Source organism: Peromyscus eremicus, chromosome 20 (assembly GCF_949786415.1).
Source record: "Peromyscus eremicus chromosome 20, PerEre_H2_v1, whole genome shotgun sequence".
Lineage (NCBI taxonomy): Eukaryota > Metazoa > Chordata > Mammalia > Rodentia > Cricetidae > Peromyscus > Peromyscus eremicus.
Window position 1 is genome coordinate 64,242,431 of NC_081436.1, and position 19,036 is coordinate 64,261,466.

At 44.7% G+C, this 19,036-nt stretch overlaps 1 long non-coding RNA gene and 1 pseudogene across 1 annotated transcript; both read left to right on the plus strand.

The window, feature by feature from the left end:
* The first annotated feature begins 581 nt into the window (after positions 1 to 581).
* LOC131897222 (uncharacterized) lies at positions 582 to 18,776 on the plus strand. The gene is made up of 6 exons (XR_009375591.1): positions 582 to 1,361; positions 2,331 to 2,612; positions 7,074 to 7,235; positions 7,831 to 8,059; positions 9,345 to 9,504; positions 18,102 to 18,776. It is a non-coding gene; the product is annotated as an uncharacterized LOC131897222 (long non-coding RNA).
* LOC131897220 (iron-sulfur cluster assembly 1 homolog, mitochondrial-like) lies at positions 16,223 to 16,997 on the plus strand (annotated as a pseudogene).
* Positions 18,777 to 19,036: the final 260 nt, after the last annotated feature.

The following is a 19,036-nucleotide window of genomic DNA, read 5'->3' on the forward strand; positions in this document are numbered from 1 at the left end:
CAAAGCTGCATTCATGCTGATGGTGCCCGGGAAAGGCTTGAACAGCAAGGATAGTGTGATCCCATTCCACGCAAAACTGTAGAATACCATAGGACAATCATCAAATGTTCATAGTAGTTAAGCTTGGGGCAGTTTTGATCTCCTCTCATTTTGCTCCTGTGTTCCTTGAATTTCTTTTACAAAATATGCACATAAGCCACATTGCCTGCCTATAAGCGCAAGGCATCCCAGTAAAGGCTGGACTCTTGATGTGGTTGAGTATGGAAATTTCAGACTAGGCATCTAGAGGGAGATAAGTTCTCTCCATAATAGAAAGTAAAGAGTATGGGTTCCCAGGGCAACCTGAGAAGAGGATGAGAACTGGCAGAGGTGGGAAAGAGAGCAAGTGAAAAGATCCCTTGTGATTAGCAAATGACCTTAAATTTTGCACTACTCACCCAAATGCTTGTTCTCAGATGTTTGTGGAGACCTAAAATCAGGTTCCAATGTCATGGAAGAATTGATGTGAGGTAGGACAGAGGACAGAGGAATACAACATGCAAGCAAAGCATCCATCCTCCTCCAGGAATAAGAAGCAAAAATGTTGGGGAGACTTTTGAGGCAACACAGACAGATAGCATCTATAGCTTGGGCCATGTCACAGTCCTCTCCATCCACATGTCTAAGCTGGAATAGCTGGGGCTCCTCAGAAAACCCTTCCTATCTCTACACGGCCTCTCCTTGTGATATATCCAGCAGAGCATCTGCCTAGGGGCTGGCTGCTTATGTGGCTGTTCATGGCTCTAAAGGCACGCATCATGAGAGAGGCCACCAGGTGGAGGCTGCCCTGCCTTCCTGACCCACCTTCTTAGAAACCCTGGTGAGTCATTTCTAGTACATCCTATTAGTCAAAGCAGTCAAAAGGCCCACCCAGGCTCAAGAAGAGAAGACTCAGCCTCCATCTCCTAATGGAAGAGTTGCAGAACTCTAGAATGTGCATGTGGGGTTGAAAATACTGTTGCGGCCATTTTTGGAAAATACAATCTGCCATCAGACATTTCACAGATGCTGAGAGGCAGGACAGACCTCAGCTGATATCTGAGTTACAATCAGAAAACAAAACAAAACAAAAAACCCAGCACTACTATTGTTTAAGACAAAATATTAACAGAACTAAACTTCAAATGAAACTAAGATCCTTTGGAAGAACATGGAAAGAGACTTTTATTATAGCAGATTTACCAGGATTGGCTGTGAAAATCATAATGGAAACGGACAAGCCATAAGAAAAATGTTTCTCTCTTGTTCAGAACTTTCTGCATGGCTCCAACAGTGCTGGAAATTCACCAGGAAAGAGCTGGAGGAGGCCCCAGAGTCAGCAGGTCAGCTCATGGCTGTTGGTGGGGACTGTGTGTGAGAGACACTGCCCAGAGGCGGTGGTCAGGGCAGGTCCAGGCTAGAGTGGAAAGGGTAAGCGCAGCACCTTCTTCCACACATCGTCTGCTTCTCCTACGTGTGTGTTCTCTCACCAGTGACACCTTAGGGACATGGACTTGAGGGCCTGGGAACCTCCTGTTCCTGTGGTGCTTCATCAAGTGAGGCAAGGGCTTACAGGCCTTGGCCTCTTCTCACCATGGAATGCTTGGTCTCTGACACCAGAGACCATTCCCTGCAAAGGAAGGTTTCTCCACACTAGGCCCCTGTCCCCATTGCTCTGGCTTCCCAATAAACCTGCATTGTGAGTTCCTGGGGTCCCTGACAAGTGACCTGGAGGGACCTTCAGATCATACAGATTGGAATGTGGGGTGATTGGAAGGGGTGGTGATAAACCCGCCCTTTATCACCATACCATCCACAGTCTCAGGGTTGAAGCAAGGGCTCGGCCTTCCTGTTGAGAGAAATCATGAGATTGCATTTGGGCTCAGAGAGAAAGAAAGCTTGATCGTTGGGAGTGGAGTTCCTGTGCTGACACATATTTGAAAACCTATCGAGTTTAGCTTTAGCTGTCCGAACAACAAGACTGAGTGCACCCCTCTCTCAGCACCCAGCCGTCTCCCCTTTACTCCAATATCTTCTCAGCTGACATTCGATGGCCCCTGGGACTCATTTGCCCTTCCATAAGCCACACCCCATCACCTACATCCCAACTGACCACTGATCTCACGGTGATGCTTTGGCCGCTTCTTTTTCTGGATTCTTTGGGTTTGGGGAGGCAGTGGGTCAGTGCTCCCTGAGTTCTCTTTAAATACACTGTCCATGATGCTCTTTCACAGACTCCTCTGATGCAAGGCCTGCAAAGACCTTGGACTCTAAGACTTACAACACCTCTCATTTTCCAATCTGTTTCACAGGCTGGGAAACTGAGGCTCAGAGAAGGGAAGATTTGCCTGCCAGACTCTAACGGCACCTCTGCTAGGACTCAGATTGGCCCACGTGGGGTGTGGCACGTGCCTGAGGCCCCTGCAGTTCCCTTCCTTGCAATGGGCAGGCCAAGCTGGAGATCATGCCAAAGAGTGTCAAACAGGAACGCGTCTTCCTTCTAGAAATACGTTATGGATCAGCACACAGGCCCCTCAAGACCCCAGCAATGCAGTTTGCCCAAAGCCTAGCACACAGTAACCCAGAAACATGTGGTGAGCAATAGCAGTCATAAATTTTATGAGATTATGTGTTCCTAATGTGAGATTTCAAGCTGATGTGTTTGTTGCACTACGCCAAGCTTCAGTGTGATTCAATCAAGTTGTACTTAATCTTCCTTTATTTACTCTGGGTGAGGGTGAGTCATGGAGTCCGTCTCTGGTCCAGTCTGCTGAACTAATTGACCCCAAGTATTCTGATGGAGTGGTGATTTGTTTTCTCTGCATGTTTGGAGTTTATTTGCTTATATCATTAGAGAAGTCTGAACCACATGGAATGAAAGTCTGTAGCCATGCTGAGGCCCAGGACTCCTCTGAAGAGTCAGCCAGGAAGAGGGGTACCTCGGAGGTATCACGGCTTCTTTTCCTCCCAAACTGAATCATGTACAATGCTTTACATCTCTATTAACTGGAAGACTTAACTCTGCCATTTTGACCACCTCCCTGCATCTCTAAGCCCATACCCGGTGGGTCGGGAGTGAACAGAGAATATTGTCCTCTTATGGAAGATGAAAAAGGCCTCGCCATTTTGCCCAAGGCTGGGAGTGAATCCCACCACCCCGTTTGCCCCTAGGGAGATGATGGGAGAGTGCAGATGGAATCTGGGGACTTGACACAGGGCGTCACCATTTCTTGGACTAAGATTAGTGAGGACCAGTCTACACTTGACAGCGAGGGTTTGGGGACCTTCTGCTGTTACAGGGATGGGAGAGATGTGGCCTGCGGCTTGGGGCAGGGGTGAGAGAGTTTCCCGTGACTTCTCCTTTGATCATGGTGCTGACTTTCCCAATTTTCCTGGGATTCAGAAGTTTCCCAGGGTGTGGGGCTTTTAGAGCTAAAATGTGCAAAGTTCTGGGCAAAACAGGACAAGTTGGTTACTCTAACTTTAACGTCCCTTGACTTTGGGAACTGAGGCCTTCACATTTAGCCAGAGCTTTGGGCTGGGAATGGGAAGGCCACTGTCTCCTCAGACAGCTGCTGCCCGGCCTCTGTTTCTGGGAAGAAAGCTCACTGATTCAGCTTCAATCTCTGACTGCTCCAGAACTCATGTCAACATGTAATTGACATCATGACAGTATTACAATGTAGAGCCTTTAAGAGGGAGTCATACATTCATGAATGATTAAGGTATTGATAGCCTACCAGTGGAGGCTAGTTAGTGTGACAGCCCCCCAATTCCCCTTCCAGGCACTTGTCCATTTCTCCAGCCTGCAAAGACGGTGCAGGAATCGGCCATGTGCTTGGCTTCCAAGCCTCATCAACTAAAGAAACAAATTAAATTTCGAATTTACCGAATCTATGTTATTCTGTCACAACAAAAGAAAATGGACTAAGACATAAGCCTGCCCCTCTCCCACTCAAGAGTACAATTTACCCTCATTCTCTCAGGCACACACCCTTAGACCTCTGCTGAGGGAGACAGCTGTCTTTCCTGCCAGGGTGAGCATTGGCAGCTGTCTGTGCTCAGTCTCTGGGGGGTGGAGCTCCCTCTCTCTCTCCCTCTCTCTCTCTACGCGCGCGCGCGTGTGTGTGTGTGTGTGTGTGTGTGTGTGTGTGTGTGTGTGTTGTTTTAGTAATAACATCTAGAATTCACTATGATAAGCCCCTGGGGACTAAGAATAGTATCCAGATTCTACTTTATTAGGAGCTGGGGCTCTGGAGCCCCAACTCTGACCTTAACTTGACCTTGAGGATTAGTGTGACCTCCTTGGACTTCAGGTTCCTGATACGTGTTTTGTTGTTGTTGGTTTTGGTTTTGGGGTTTGTTGTTGTTGTTGTTGTTGTTGTTGTTTTTCAAGACAGGGTTTCCCTGTGTAGTTTTTGGTGCCTGTCCTGGATCTTGCTCTGTAGACCAGGCTGGCCTTGAACTCACAGAGATCCGCCTGCCTCTGCCTCCTGAGTGCTAGGATTAAAGGTGTGCGCCACTACCACCTGGCCAGGTTCCTGATATGTAAAATGGGGCACAACGGCAAGGTTAGATGCAGGACTAAGTTAGTTAATCACAAAGATCTTAGAATAAGATGGCACATAGTAATTACAAAAAAGCATATTACCCATTGTGTCCAAAAGAGATGGCAGGGTTGAGCCTGCTAAATTATTTTGTGTGGCCGTGTGCAAAGCTGTCCTGGTGCCTTCTGCACCACACATCAGTGGGAAGCTCCACTGAGCAGGCTAAGGGATGTTACAGTAGCAAGCAGTGCCCAGACCTCCCTGGGCTGACACAATAGGTCTGATTGCACCTTGGTGCAATGCCCGCCGCAGGTCTGAGTGGCTTCTGGAACTGCTTCCTTCCGCGGCATGGTTCCTGTCACCTCTGCCAGCTGTTCTGATGCACCTCACTTTCATTCTGTCCTGCCACCGAGTCACTCGCTGGCTCCCAGGACAAGATGTGGGTTGACAAAGGGTCAGAAAAGGTCAGTGTCCATGCGTTTCCAGACACAGAAACTGTCAGAGGGAACGCCCGCTCCGGGCCCTCCGGGTTGGTCAGCTCGCTGGACTGTGAGACAGCTTGTCTTCCTCAGGGGTGCAGGCTTCAAGAGCACCATCTTACCCGACCCCAGCAGGAGGCAGCTCCCCGACGCTCACCTCACTTTCCAGTCAGTATCACAAGGAACATCTGCAGATGCTTGACATCTTCCAATGCACCTCAGGGCAGTGTGTTGAGGTTCAGAATCTGGATGGCATTAATCTTACTTAGAATAGTTTGCCAAATTAGTCCTAAGGAAATAAATTTAATAGTGGATGTTTTTGAAAGCGTACCTTTGGCTTGGATTTTGTAATCTATGTCTTTATTATTTTACCAAAATGTTCTTTAAAAACTGCACAGAATCTCTAATTTAGTTTTAATTGTTGTAATGGTGTAACTCAGCTTTCCCATCATGCACTTGACAATGTCCAGCTCGTGTTTGGTAAATGTGTATTTAGCACACGCCAACTGGAGCAGAAGTTGTGTAGACCTTGAATGTGTAAAATGGTAATGTTGTCGGAAGACAGTGTTTCCACAGGTTCACTACCAGGATGAGAACTATCCACACTCAAGGAGGAGCAAATGTCCTGGGGTTATTTCAGAGGACATTCTCTTTCCTTGCCTTGTTTTCCGTGCTGTTCGAAGCACAGTGATAGGCCTAGGCTCTCAACTGTTTTCATTATTGATTAGGTAAATTGTCTACTAACACTGTTTATAATTCTTCTCCAGAGGGTATCTTTTCATGAAAATAATCCCCAATATGTTTATATACAGAAATATTTGCATTTGAGGAACCTAGAAATCCAACAAGAAGGGGTGTCTCATGAGGAGAGTCAAGGCCATGGCTAAAATAACAAGGAACATGGCGCCCTTCTGACTTTATTGAGACTGGCTTCCTTCATTGCATCTGCTACAATTTCAGTTGTTTATTTTTGTATTTCATTCCTTAAATAGGTATAATGTCATTTGCTGTTGGTACTTACATTGCACATTAATGTTCTGCCATAATATTATCAAATTTTGCTCTGGCTTTTGTCAAATGGATACAGTTTCCATTATCATATTCCTGCTCAAAAAGTTTTGGGGATGGTCCTCTAAACAGAAGATCCAACTCGCCAGAGATTGAACAGTGTATAATCTATGTTCTACAACAGTTCAACAATTGTTTTCCTCATGCTTAGAATTTATTAGCAACTGATATTTTCTTTAAAAATTTAGACTCAGCTTGCCAGCACTGTGGTGGTGAGGTGCTGAGGGACACTGTGCTGTGAGCACTGTAGTGGTGAAGTGCTGAGGGACACTGTGCTGTGAGCACTGTGGTGGTGAGGTGCTGAGGGACACTGTGCTGTGAGCACTGTAGTGGTGAGGTGCTGAGGGACGCTGTGCTGTGAGCACTGTAGTGGTGAGGTGCTGAGGGACGCTGTGCTGTGAGCACTGTAGTGGTGAGGTGCTGAGGGACGCTGTGCTGTGAGCACTGTGGTGGTGAGGTGCTGAGGGACGCTGTGCTGTGAGCACTGTAGTGGTGAGGTGGTGAGGGACGCTGTGCTGTGAGCACTGTGGTGGTGAGGTGGTGAGGGACGCTGTGCTGTGAGCACTGTGGTGGTGAGGTGCTGAGGGGTGCTGTGCTACCGAGCAGTGACCACATCTTAGCAGGCTGACACAAGTCAGACTAAGCACACATGTGAGCAATGCTGGCTACAGAGCTTCCCTCCGTATGTGGCTCAGTGATCCAGGCAGATAGCCTGCAGCTGTGTGTCTGACCCCGGTACCCAGCCACAGCGGAAGGAGGTCCGTACTGAAATGCTTGGGCTCAAAAATGGGATGGTCACTGCTGTCACTACCAGTTGGCAAGAATTGAATCTAAGATGTCTCCCAACCGTGAGGGGCAGAAATAAATGATTGTTGTGCTTACTTGGAAAGAACAAATATTATTAAACACCAGATCAATGGCTGCGATGACTTACTATGTATTATGCTCTTTGTGTTTGCAGAAAAATTATGTAAATGTTGCTGGTCTTTACACCATTTGTCACTTTCATTCTTATCTCAAGGAACGGAGAACAGGGACAAAAATACAGACTTCCTTGACGAAGGATAAAGTACGCATGCTGGTGCTAGCACCTGCCTCCATTGTTTGAAAGAACGTATGTGCAGTAAGTGTGTAAAAACTTCCTATGTCTAGTATCTTTTGGAAGTTAATTTACTTATTTGAGGTTAGAAATTTAGCCCTCATCCCCTCATAGGTCGTATTCGAGTTCTCTGGTCTCTCCAGCTCTAACCAGCCCCATCCAACAGATCTCCAGCCTTTTCCTGCTTCCCCGAGTCTTTCTGGGGGCTCCTGAGATAGTTTTAAGCCTGCTCCTCGAACTGGCCCATCAGTTCCTGTTCCTGCCCTGGCTTCTCCAGCTTCTGTTTCCCCCAAATCCAACCTTATCCTGCCACTCACCACATTCTGCCTTTTCCTGCCCTCATCAGTGGCGGCCGTGAAAAGCTTGGGTTCCCAGGAGCCTAAGAAATGAAGTGTATGTGGTGGATAATGAACACTCCATAACCAATACCTTAAATCCAGGGCATTAAATAAAAATCGTGGTTCAGTAGGTTGACAATTAGTCTAGAATTACATGGGCCCTCTCTTGTTTGTGGACAGCTGTAGGTCTATGCGGCTTATCTAGACAGGCTCTTTCACACGTTTGGGGTCTCTGTCGAGGTAACTGGGCTGACTGTGATCCAGTGTCTCATGTCCTCTAGCACGGAAGAAGCAAGACTCCCAAGAAAAAGAGCCGAAGTGTGCAAGGCTTCTTGAAGGCTCGGGTCAAAACAAGCAAATGTTCTTCTTATAAATTCTGTTGGTCAAAGTAAGATCCAGAGTCAGCCCAGAGGAGACAGTGGGGGAGAAACTCCACCTCTTCACAGAAGGAGCTACGGCGAAACATGCAAAAAGATGAGCACAAGGAGAAGCCAAGGCTCTTGACTGTTTGTAAGTCTCCACAGTAATTCCCTGGGGTTGAGGTGGGACTGCATTTCTGTTAGGCTACAGCACATTTGAGTGGCAGGCTTACTCAAAATCACCGTTATTCCCAGTACTGGTCTATGGGTCTTGCCCGCATTCAGACAGCACCATGGCAGTGAGCATCGTCCGAGTTCAAGCCGAGTCCAAAGAACGTGAGGAGACCAGGGAAAGGAAGAGTCACTCTTCCAGAAGCTCCCTGAGCACTCTGCTCAGGCCCCAAGTTATCAGTGTTGCTTTCTTGGGACTTCTCAAGGAAAGTCAGTCATTTTGGGGGTGAAATCCCCATGTAGTATTAGTGATTTTTGCAACACTGTACCCAAATATCTGATAGAAACAGCAAAGGAAGGACTTATCTTAGTTCATAGTTTCCATGGTGAGCAGAGTGTAGTGATACAGAGCAGTTCACACTATGGCATGCTGGGACCAGACCTCCAGAAGGCCCCTGGTTCCAGTGCAGGGGGAAGGGGTCAATATAAGTCACTGTGCAGCATTCTTGATGGTGGAGTCTGAGACTCTGAGTTCCTAGGTCATGTGGTCCTAGAGGACCCCTGGAACTCTGCACTATGCCTTTGAAACAGCTTTTAACATTGAGACAAAACTCAGCAGAAGGTAAGATCATAACAAGTGCTTTGGCTCTGTACAGGAGACGAACGTTGCCTTTCTGCCCCACTCCAATGGGATCTTGTTTAGGATGAAATACGGAAACTGCTGTAAAAGTTTCCATAAATGCACTCTATTCTTCTCAATGACTTTTTGTCAATTTGCTTTGATGACTTCCAAATAGAATTTAAGGCCGCTTGAAAGATTAATATGGTAAAAATTGCCCCCCACCCCACAAAAACAAAATAAAACAAAACAAAAAAACAACAACCCACCATGGGATTGCAAGAAAAAGCCCAGTGACAAAAGGCATCAGGTGTGGGTAAAATTACATCAAAAGCCACACCAAGAAGTTAAGTATAGCACTTAGCTCACGTGAGGCACGTGAAAGGTGTGGATAGGCAGGGGCGACTAATGTTTTGTAAGCACTCCTATGTGCCAGACATTGAAATTCCGCAATATGGGCTTAACCAGTTTTTAAAGTTTTCAGGAGCCATGGAAAGGAGAGAGAAATTAACTTTCTAATAAAAGAAATCTGCACAGATTCATAAGTAAACCTACCTCTTCCGACTTCGGGTTTTAAGATGTCTTTATGTGAGATACACCAAGGACCATGTTGAAGAATGTCCTCTAACCGTTTTATTGTGTTCAGGTGCCAGGTAAGATGGATGAGCACTCTTCAGCATCTCTCCCTGGGACACACAGCTCTGAAAGCTGGAGACTGTACAAGATGCTGTGTGAGGATTCTGAAAGGCTATGAGCAGTCCGAACCTGTGGAGGAGAACCAGCATCGGATGAACCATTGACTGACTGTGAGTTACCACCCCACCCAGGCCTCTCCCAGTTCAGACAGTTAAAACAAGCTCCACCTTAAAACCAACGCCCTGATTTCTCACCAGGGAACTGCAAGTGAGACCCCAGGACTTGGGGAGTAACAAGAAAGGAGAAGAAAGGGGTTTCTTAGACAGTGGTTGGGTAAAGGTGTCTATCAATTGACCTTGAGCCTGAGCAGTTCATGGGAATTTGATCCCCGCGAATTTGATCCTAAACAGAAGACAAAACACACAGATAGACCACTACTCGGGTGCCAGAATGACCACAAGGGGGCGCCTCTCTATGACAGTTCAACTGCAGTTCTAACCACAGCCCACAGAAGGCAGATTGGAAACGGAGACCAAGGCTTCACCAGATTCATTGCCTGCTAAGACAAAAATAGCAGTATTCTTCATGGGACTAAAGTAAGATCCAAGGTTTCATAACATAATAATCAGCACATCTAGGACGAAGCTCAAAATGACTCGGCACACAGCACACTAGACGAGCCACGACTTGCCTGGGAAGACACAATGGGAAGTGGTCAATGCTTAGCTGACCACAGACAGTAGAGTTACCTGACGAAGACCGCAGAGGAGCTACGAAAACTCCCAAGCCAGGATCGGATGAATGAAGACACAGAATGTCTCAGTAAAGCAAAAGAAGACATGAAGGGAAGAAAACCACCATTTTAGAGCTTAAAGTACAGTAAAAAGAGGAGCAAGAGCCACTCTAGATGGGTGGAATGTGACAGAGCAGGGCTGGAGTGACCAAGAGTGGATTTAAAGCTGCCTCAACAGGAATGATCGGGTGTGAACAGTGGGGAGAAAGAGTAGGAACACACATACAGACTTAGAGGCTCTTCTACCTTACTCAAGCACCTGCCATTCAAGTCCCCAGGGCTCCAGAAGCAGAGAAAGACAGCTGTGCTTGAAAAAAGAAATACTTGAAAATATGATGTCTGAAATATCTCCCAAATTCAGTAAAAGAATCCAGAAACTGAAGAATAATTCCAAAGAAATCTGTGCCTAGCTTTAACTTCTCTAACTTCTAAAAGGCAAGAAGAGGATCTTGAAAATTCCCAGAGGCCTAAAAACATGTGACTCATATTGGAAGAGCAGTCGACATACTTAGGAATTTCCACTGGAAACCTTGGAGGCCAGAAGGAAATACATAATATTTATAAAGGTTGAAAGAAAAGAACTGACCTCTGAGAAGTCTGTGGCCAATGAAAACACATTTCATCGTAAATCACCCAATCCCAAGGGGCTGGTCTTAAACAGAAATCAAGATTAGAAGGGCTCAGCAGGTTGTGTATAGTGCATATGTGTAACAAGAACAAAGAAGGTCAGGAGTTGGGGAGAGTGTTGGGGGGACACGAGAGGAGTTGAGAGGGGGAGGGAGGGATAGAAAGGATATAAATACAGTACTCACCTATGCAACTCACAAAGAAGAAAATTTTAGGAGAGGATGAAAATGGAGTAAAGCCACCCCCAGAACAAGGAGAACAAACAGTTTACTTGATTTCTGTTCTCACCATTATCCAACACATTCGTGTACGTACAATGCCAGGATCTGTGGTGGAGGGAAGAGCGGGTGACTGACATGAGCCTCCTGTTGCTCAGGGTTCTTCATTTGTTGGGACAACAGTTAGACCCAGCAGCAGCATTTCAAAGGGCCGAGTGAGCACTGCAGATGTGGACAACGGAAGGAGGGGGACACTGTGGGCTGAAGTGGCTACAAGTCTCATAGAGAAATTCAAAACTGGACTGATAGAAGTCAGGGTGAGACACCAGATGGTAAGGGAGAGGATTCTGGGAAATTGTTGGGACCAAGTCTTGTCTTCAGGTACGCTTGAAGAGTCCACACTGACCATTCATGGAAGGTAGTTTGTGTGTTTATAATGAGCTTGTCATCTCATATTTCACAGAAATGATGTGGGTGCGTGATGGTGTGCCCCCCTCACAGGCAGCTGAAGGGCACTGGATGACATCAAGAATGTGCAGCCTCAGAAGCAGCAGATAGAGAATGGAAACCAAGCCTCTTGGCTCAAGGAGAGGGCACTGAAGGCCAGTCACTGTTGGCTTTATCATGATGGTGAAAGCTATCAGCCAATATTTGAGTTTTTTTATGTCAAATTAGAAAATGGTTTCATCTTTTTTAAAAAAATGGACATAGTAGACACAAGATCTGAGGCTCACACTTCTAATTCAGTGGGCAAATTTAGTAAGTCCCATTGAAAACCCTGTAAGGTCCCCACCCTCTTTTATTCCTCACCAGTTACTAGCAGCATTCTGCTTTTCACAACCCTCATCCCAGTGCTGAACAATTAGCATGTTCTTTTGTGTCCTTTTGTATTGCCTGGAAAACCCGGTTAGATCTTGAGTAATAACTTTACAAACGGTGATGCGTGCTACCAAGTAGATAACAGCCTATGCTACATTACCTCCCTTTTTCTCATCATTAGGCTCAAATATTACTACCTGCTCTATCACTCTGAACTTCCCCCTAGTGATTGTGGCAGCCATTGATAACCTTCCTTATCCAGAAACAAAATGGTGGCATCCTGATTCTGTCATCCTTTCTTCCTTTGTGAGTTAGAATTCTTCTACAAAGACCATTCATATATCAATTACCTCAAGAGGTAGAGATCATGGTTTAGTTTGGTCCAGGGCCACGGTATTCAGAGATGGGATGTAAGAGAAGTGATCTGATTGATCTAACTTCAATGATGGGTTAATCTATTGATCAATTCATATCTAATATGGATTTGGAGGTATGAAAAATGAAAGAGAAGGGGCCTAATCATTGAGAGTATGCTTCTGAAGGATGGATGTTCTCTCTGACTCCTCTCTGCCTGCCTTCTGCTTCCTGGATGTCACAAGGTGAGCATCCTTCTTTTCCATAGCTCTTTAGCCGTGATGCTGTAACTTGCTACAGGCCACTGAGCAACTAGGCTCTCCATGGAATGAATACATGAGCAAAATGAGGGCTTAGGGCAGTAAGTTGTTTATCTCAGGTATTTTGTTACAACAATAGAAAGTTATTAGTACCATAGAATAAATGCCTGATTCTTTATTTATTTGCAAGGTTTCAGAATGAGTGAGTTATTTGGCATACTCTGAAGATGACCAATCAATATATTTATTGTTATTATTATTATTATAAACTTAAACACTTTAATATCTTGAATATTTTTCAAGCCATTAAAATTATTATTATTCATTGTGATGCTCAATTTGTCCTGGGAATTTTTGATATGATCGCCATGGCCTTGGCTCTCTCCCTTGCTTTTCAGGCTCATCTTATACTTTTTTTTGAGACAGGGTTTCTCTGTGTAGTTTTGGTACCTGTCCTGGATCTCGCTCTATAGACTAGGCTGGCCTTGAACTCACAGAGATCCGTCTGACTCTGCCTCCCTAGTGCTGGGATTAAAGGCGTGTGCCACCACAGCCCGGCCTTCATCTTGTACATTTCTTATGGATCTGAAAAGAGGTTTTCCATTGCTGTGAAGAGGCACCATGACCAAGGCAACTTGTAAAAGAAAGCATTCAATTGAGGGCTGGCTTACAGTTCCAGATGGTGAGTCCATGATCATCATAGTAGGTAGCATGTAGCAGGCAGGAAGACATGGTGCTGGAGAAGTAGGTGAGGTCTACTTCCTGATCAGTAGGCAGGAGTCCTGGCCCAACCCCTGTGACACACTTCTTCTAAAGAGGCCACACATCCAGCAAGGCCATGCTTCCTCCAACAAGGCCACACCTCCTCCAAGGCCACACCTCCTCCAACAAGGCCACGCCTCCTCCAACAAGGCCAAGCCTCCTAACCCTTTCTAAACAATCCACCAACTGGGAACCAAAGGTTCAAATATATGAGCTATGGGGGCCGTTCTCATTCAAACCAGCACAGAGGTCATTCCATTTGTGGACAAAGTGCTCTGATTCCTCTTAGTGGGAAATGGTATTTAAAGAAAACTACCTGGGCCCTCGGGAGTTTGTCAGTACCTAACAGGTTATCATCCTCAGAGCTTTTCAGCAGACAGAGAAAGTACATCATGAACTCATGTTGTATTCTCATTCAAATTTAAAACCATACGCTTTCCCATAAATTCTATGACCTTGTATTTACTTTGCTTTTCTCTTATTCTAAACATCTTGGGTTCCAAAGTGAATTAGCTGTTTGTTTTAACATCCTACTGCTATGGTTTAGGGTATGACAGGATTATTAGGATTAACAACATAATTACTGAAAAAACAGCTTAGTATGTATATACTTTTTCTTGTTACAATAAATCTTACTTGGACTATAAAATCAAATCACTGGGCTTTGAAATCACTTGAAATTATTCTTTCTGTATGAATAGCAATCTAAATTGGTACACAGCTAAGCTTAATTGTTTTATTTACTTTCTGTTTTAAAGGACTGCATTTTTCTATTGGATTATTTTTATAATTCTGTAAAGCATTTACATTGTTTAAAGCTAAAAATCTACACAAGATGTGTTCTGGGAGCCGAGCTTGCACCCTGTCTTCTTGGTTTGGTTCCTTCTGCATTTGTGAGTTGATTTTTGTGGATCTGCATTTGAAGTGTATACAGCCAATACAGCCAAATCATCTCCCCGCTCTCAAATTAGATCCTGTACTTTACATATGCTTTCCAGAGTTTCCTGCACTGTTTCCCAATTTAACGGTGTTACTATCACTTCACAGTGTGTAGAAGCATCCTTCGTTTGTTTTACAGCTGTGCACCATTGTGCACCTTAATAACAGCAAGCCGCACAACTGATCCCCGTTCCCTGTTCCCAGGCATGTGCCGTCTTTACTATTAGGAGTAGCGCTGCATTCAGTCTTGTGCACACGCTCCTTCAGACTCTTGAGTGTTCCTTTGGAATAGATGGTTACAAGTGGGATAGGTTTCTGAAAAGGCAAACCCATATAAACGCTGATGGATATTGCTGAATCTGTTTCCATAGAGGTTGGTCCATGCTGCATTTCCAGCTGCAAGGTATTGAATGCCTACTTCGCCACTGCCTCCCTAAACAGAGTGTGTTGTCAAACTTTTGGAGATTTGCTTATAAAATGGTATCCTGTGCAGAGCTGTTTTACATCCTTCTTATGACAGTCGATTTAATTCAAGGTTAATCTTCTAACACACTTTCTGAGTCACTGTAGCAGTTCAATAATTGAATCTATGAAAGCATAAAGTGGCATTTCAGGACAATTAATCTAGTTGCAGAATACAGAATAGTTTAGAATATGGAAGGAACACAGGCAAGAAGCACAAACTAAAACCATAAGAAACATAGTTGTAGTCTTCTGCAGCAATCCTGTTTTTCTCCTCATGGCAGGGAAAATACACTTAATTCCTGCCAGGTCGGTTGCTCCCTCCCGTGGTGACATGTAAATTGCAAGGTCTCAGAGCCTGTGCTACAGTGCTGTGGTGTGTGTGTGTGTGTGTGTGTGTGTGTGTGTGTGTGTGTGTGTGTGGTGCTGGGAAGGAGTTCACGGTCACATGCCCTGCCTTCCTGGTGGTCTTTGGCCAAGGAAGCAAGGACATGGAAGTTGTGTGTGGCCTGCTTTAATTTCAGCCCTTGTACAGTTGGCCCTTGGCTCGTTCATGCCTCTCAGGAACCTAAGGAAACCTGGCTGTCCTCTCATCACTGAGAGGCTCCAGAAGACTGAGAGGACAGTTTTATCTTTCCTAACTGTGCGGCCGTTTCTGCTTCTGTGCTCCTGGGCTGATTCTCCTTCCCGGAAGATGATGTTTCCTCTGTCTTCAAATAGGCTCAACATCTGTCTAAGGTGCATACTGGAAAATGATGTTTCCTCTGTCTTCGAATAGGCTCAACATCTGTCTAAGGTGCATACTGGAAAATGATGTTTCCTCTGTCTTCAAATAGGCTCAACATCTGTCTAAGGTGCATACTGGAAAATGATGTTTCCTCTGTCTTCAAATAGGCTCAACATCTGTCTAAGGTGCATACTGGAAAATGATGTTTCCTCTGTCTTCAAATAGGCTCAACATCTGTCTAAGGTGCATACTGGTTGTGACAGAAGATGTGAGCTCTCTTCTCAGCAGCCTCAAACTTTCCTGACCGTCTCTGTTTCCCAGTTTAGGGGATATTTCTCTTCTGGGAGGAACAGTGAAGAAGAAACTCCCAGAGCTCCAGTCCTCACCCTGCCTGACCACTGGCTTTGAACTAGAACTTCATTAATCTCTAACAGTCTTCTTTAGGCAATGGTGTTCCAGTTCGCTTTCTAACTCTGATAAAATATTGATCGAAAGCAAGGTGGGAAGGGAGGCTGCACTTTACCTTCCAGGTTCTAAAGCTGCAGTGCAGGGCCTGGGCTGGCTCGTGTTGCAGTAACAAGTACACTCCTTACATCCCAGCACTTGGGAGATGACGGGCGTGAGTTCAAGGCTAACCTGGTCTACACAGTGAGTTCCAGGGCAGCCAGGGTTACAGAGTGAGTAAAACCCTGTCTCAAAATCAGCAACAACAAAACCGTGAAAGATCAGGTTGCTTACAAAGAAGAGAGACTTCTCCCCGTGTGTTTGGCCTCATGTGATAGCCATCTACACACACACACACACACACACACACACACACACACACACACACACACACCTATACACATACACCTACACACATACACACACACACACCTATACACATACACATACACACACCTACACACATACACATATACACACACACCTACACACACATACACACACACACACACACACACACACACACACACACACAACTCTTGGCTGCATCACAACAGGGCAGAAAAACAAAAAAGGAATTTCTGCATATAGAAAGGGCCAAACATGGGGTGGGCTTGATGTGAAACAATGCTCTTGTACACTGCAAAGATTTGTCACTCGAATTGGGTTAAGAAACTGATTGCGAGCCGTGTCCGTGGAGAGAGGCTGAGCTATCACGCTCCGGCCCGAGGCTGCGGGCGCCGCGACGTGGACATGTCGGCGTCGTTGGTCTGCACCACAGTGCGGGCCCTAAGCAAGAGGAAGCTGCAGGCCACGCTGTGAACAAGATAAAACAGCTTCGTAAAGACAAGGCAGAGCACGTGGGTCTGAGAGTTGGTGTGCGAACCAGGGGCTGTAACGGCCTCTTACACCCTAGAGTGTACAAAGACAAAAGGAGATTCTGATGAAGAAGTTATTCAAAATGGAGTCAGAGTGTTCTTCGAAAAGAAAGCACAGTTAACACTTTTAGGAACAGAAATGGACTATGTGGAAGACAAACTGTCCAGTGAGTTTGTTTCCAATAACCCCAACATCAAAGTGACTTGTGGCTGTGGTGAAAGCTTTAACGTTTGAAACCTCAGGACTCCAAGCTCCGGGAGAGCCGGGATCTACCTGGGAGCTCACTGAAGAGATCATGTGACTGTCATGTGCTCAGAGTTTATAATGTGTGGCCACCTCATGGGGAAAAATAAAGTGATGCATTTTGGAAATCAAAAAAGAAGAAAGAAAGAAAGAAAGAAAGAAAGAAAGAAAGAAAGAAAGAAAGAAAGAAAGAAAGAAAGAAAGAAAGAAGAAAGAAAAGGAAAGAAAGAAAGAAAAAAACTGATTGCATATGGCGTTCTAACGTGTACCAAAATTTCCACATAAAACCTCACAAAGCTTAAAAAAGGCCTCCGACACACAAGACGGAGTCAAGCAGGCTTCTTGGTTGCCACCTTTTCTTTGCTGGTGGTGAGCAGAGGCACGGATGCTTTAAGTGACGGCTTCCTGGCTCCTAGTGCAAAAATGGGCGGCTCTTTTAAGAGGCCCTACTACCAAACACTTATGGTGTTCATGAGCCGCGGGTGGCCCACTGCACGGATCTAGGGACTTCCCAGAGTTGGGGTGGTTAGCACGGCTCCCAGTGCGGCAGCAAATGTGGCTCCACCGTGAGACTAGCCTCTCAGGGAACCGTGGGAAGGAGCTAGCCACCAAAGCTGCCACTCCACTCAGCAGCTGATTCAGACAAAACAAAAACCGAAAAACCCTCTAAACGGGTTAAGTGTGTTTACAAATATACGTGGGCTTGGGAGAGAAAAGAAAAAGGTAGAGAAAGTTCTTAAAAAGGAAAGAGTAATAAAAAATATAATAAGCTTCATAAAGATGGGAAATACATAGAGTCTGGATACTGTATGTTATTGCATTGTGTTTAAATTTTTTGACTACTAATGAACAAATGATAACTGCTAAGAGACATTTGATTATGAAAGCTGCTAGATTTACTCATCTGTATATTTTAAAAATACATTTTCTACAAAATTTAAGTCAAAATATGTGTTACTTTGGGGGGAGAGGCTTTGCTTTTATTTCCACAGAAAACGAGAGGTTGTGGATTCATTCTGGGTTAAAGAGAATCAGGTTTGATGGAGGAAGACCCCTGAAATCCTGACTACATAAATAAGAAAGTAAACCTAGAAGGACTACAAGACACATGATGTATATTTTACCTGCTCAAACACATAACAAAAAAACATCATCTTTGGCTGACTTGTGTACAATGCACAGTCTATACTTGTACTAATACAGACATGCATGTTACCTTTAAAAATGTATATATTTTCAGAACAAAAGGACAAGACACCGATGAAAATGATGGCCCAGATGATCCAGCATCCAGAAAAGCTTCTAGGCTGCTGACTGAGATGATCCAGTCTCACAGAATACTACAGCTAAGACTTAACAATTATCTTAAATTTTCTCAGGTCCTCTAAAGATTACCAGTGCCCCCTATCATCAGGAAGTAGTCTAGAAATGATGCCCACATTCCAAAAAAAATGAATTATGGATATTTATTATCATTTTGGGGGGGTTGGTTACAAGTTGTTATTGGTAATGGTCAGGAAAAAAGCTGAACAAAGAAGATTAGATTCAGGGATCTTGTTCTGAAAAGAAAAAGGGGGATATAGAAATGATAGGATAAAAGGGTAGATTATTGAATCTACTTTAATCCAGAAAACAACTGTTAATCTCAAAATATTTTACATTGGTATAGGTTTTAGTTTACTAACACAAATTTAATTTTGTTATACTGTATGTATTTTTCTACTCTTGTTTAGGGTATTATGTGTATGCAGCTCATTTAAAATGTGACATGTAATTAAGAAATAAAGATTAATCGTTCTCTATCATAGCAAACTTATAGTCATGTTAGATACATTTTCAAGGTCAAACAAAGATATATTTCAGATAGATAGGGGATCTTCAAACACTGCAAAGACCTGCAGAATATGACATTTAAAATGTTTTTGTTTTTTTTTTTTTTTTTTTTTTGGTTTTTCGAGACAGAGTTTCTCTGTGTAGCTTTGCACCTTTCCTGGGACTCACTTGGTAGCCCAGGCTGGCCTCGAACTCACAGAGATCCACCTGGCTCTGCCTCCCGAGTGCTGGGATTAAAGGCGTGTGCCACCACCGCCCGGCTCATTTAAAATGTTTTAATAACTTAGAATTTTTATGACAGTGAGACACACCTGCTCCTGGCAGTACCAATGCACTTCAGAG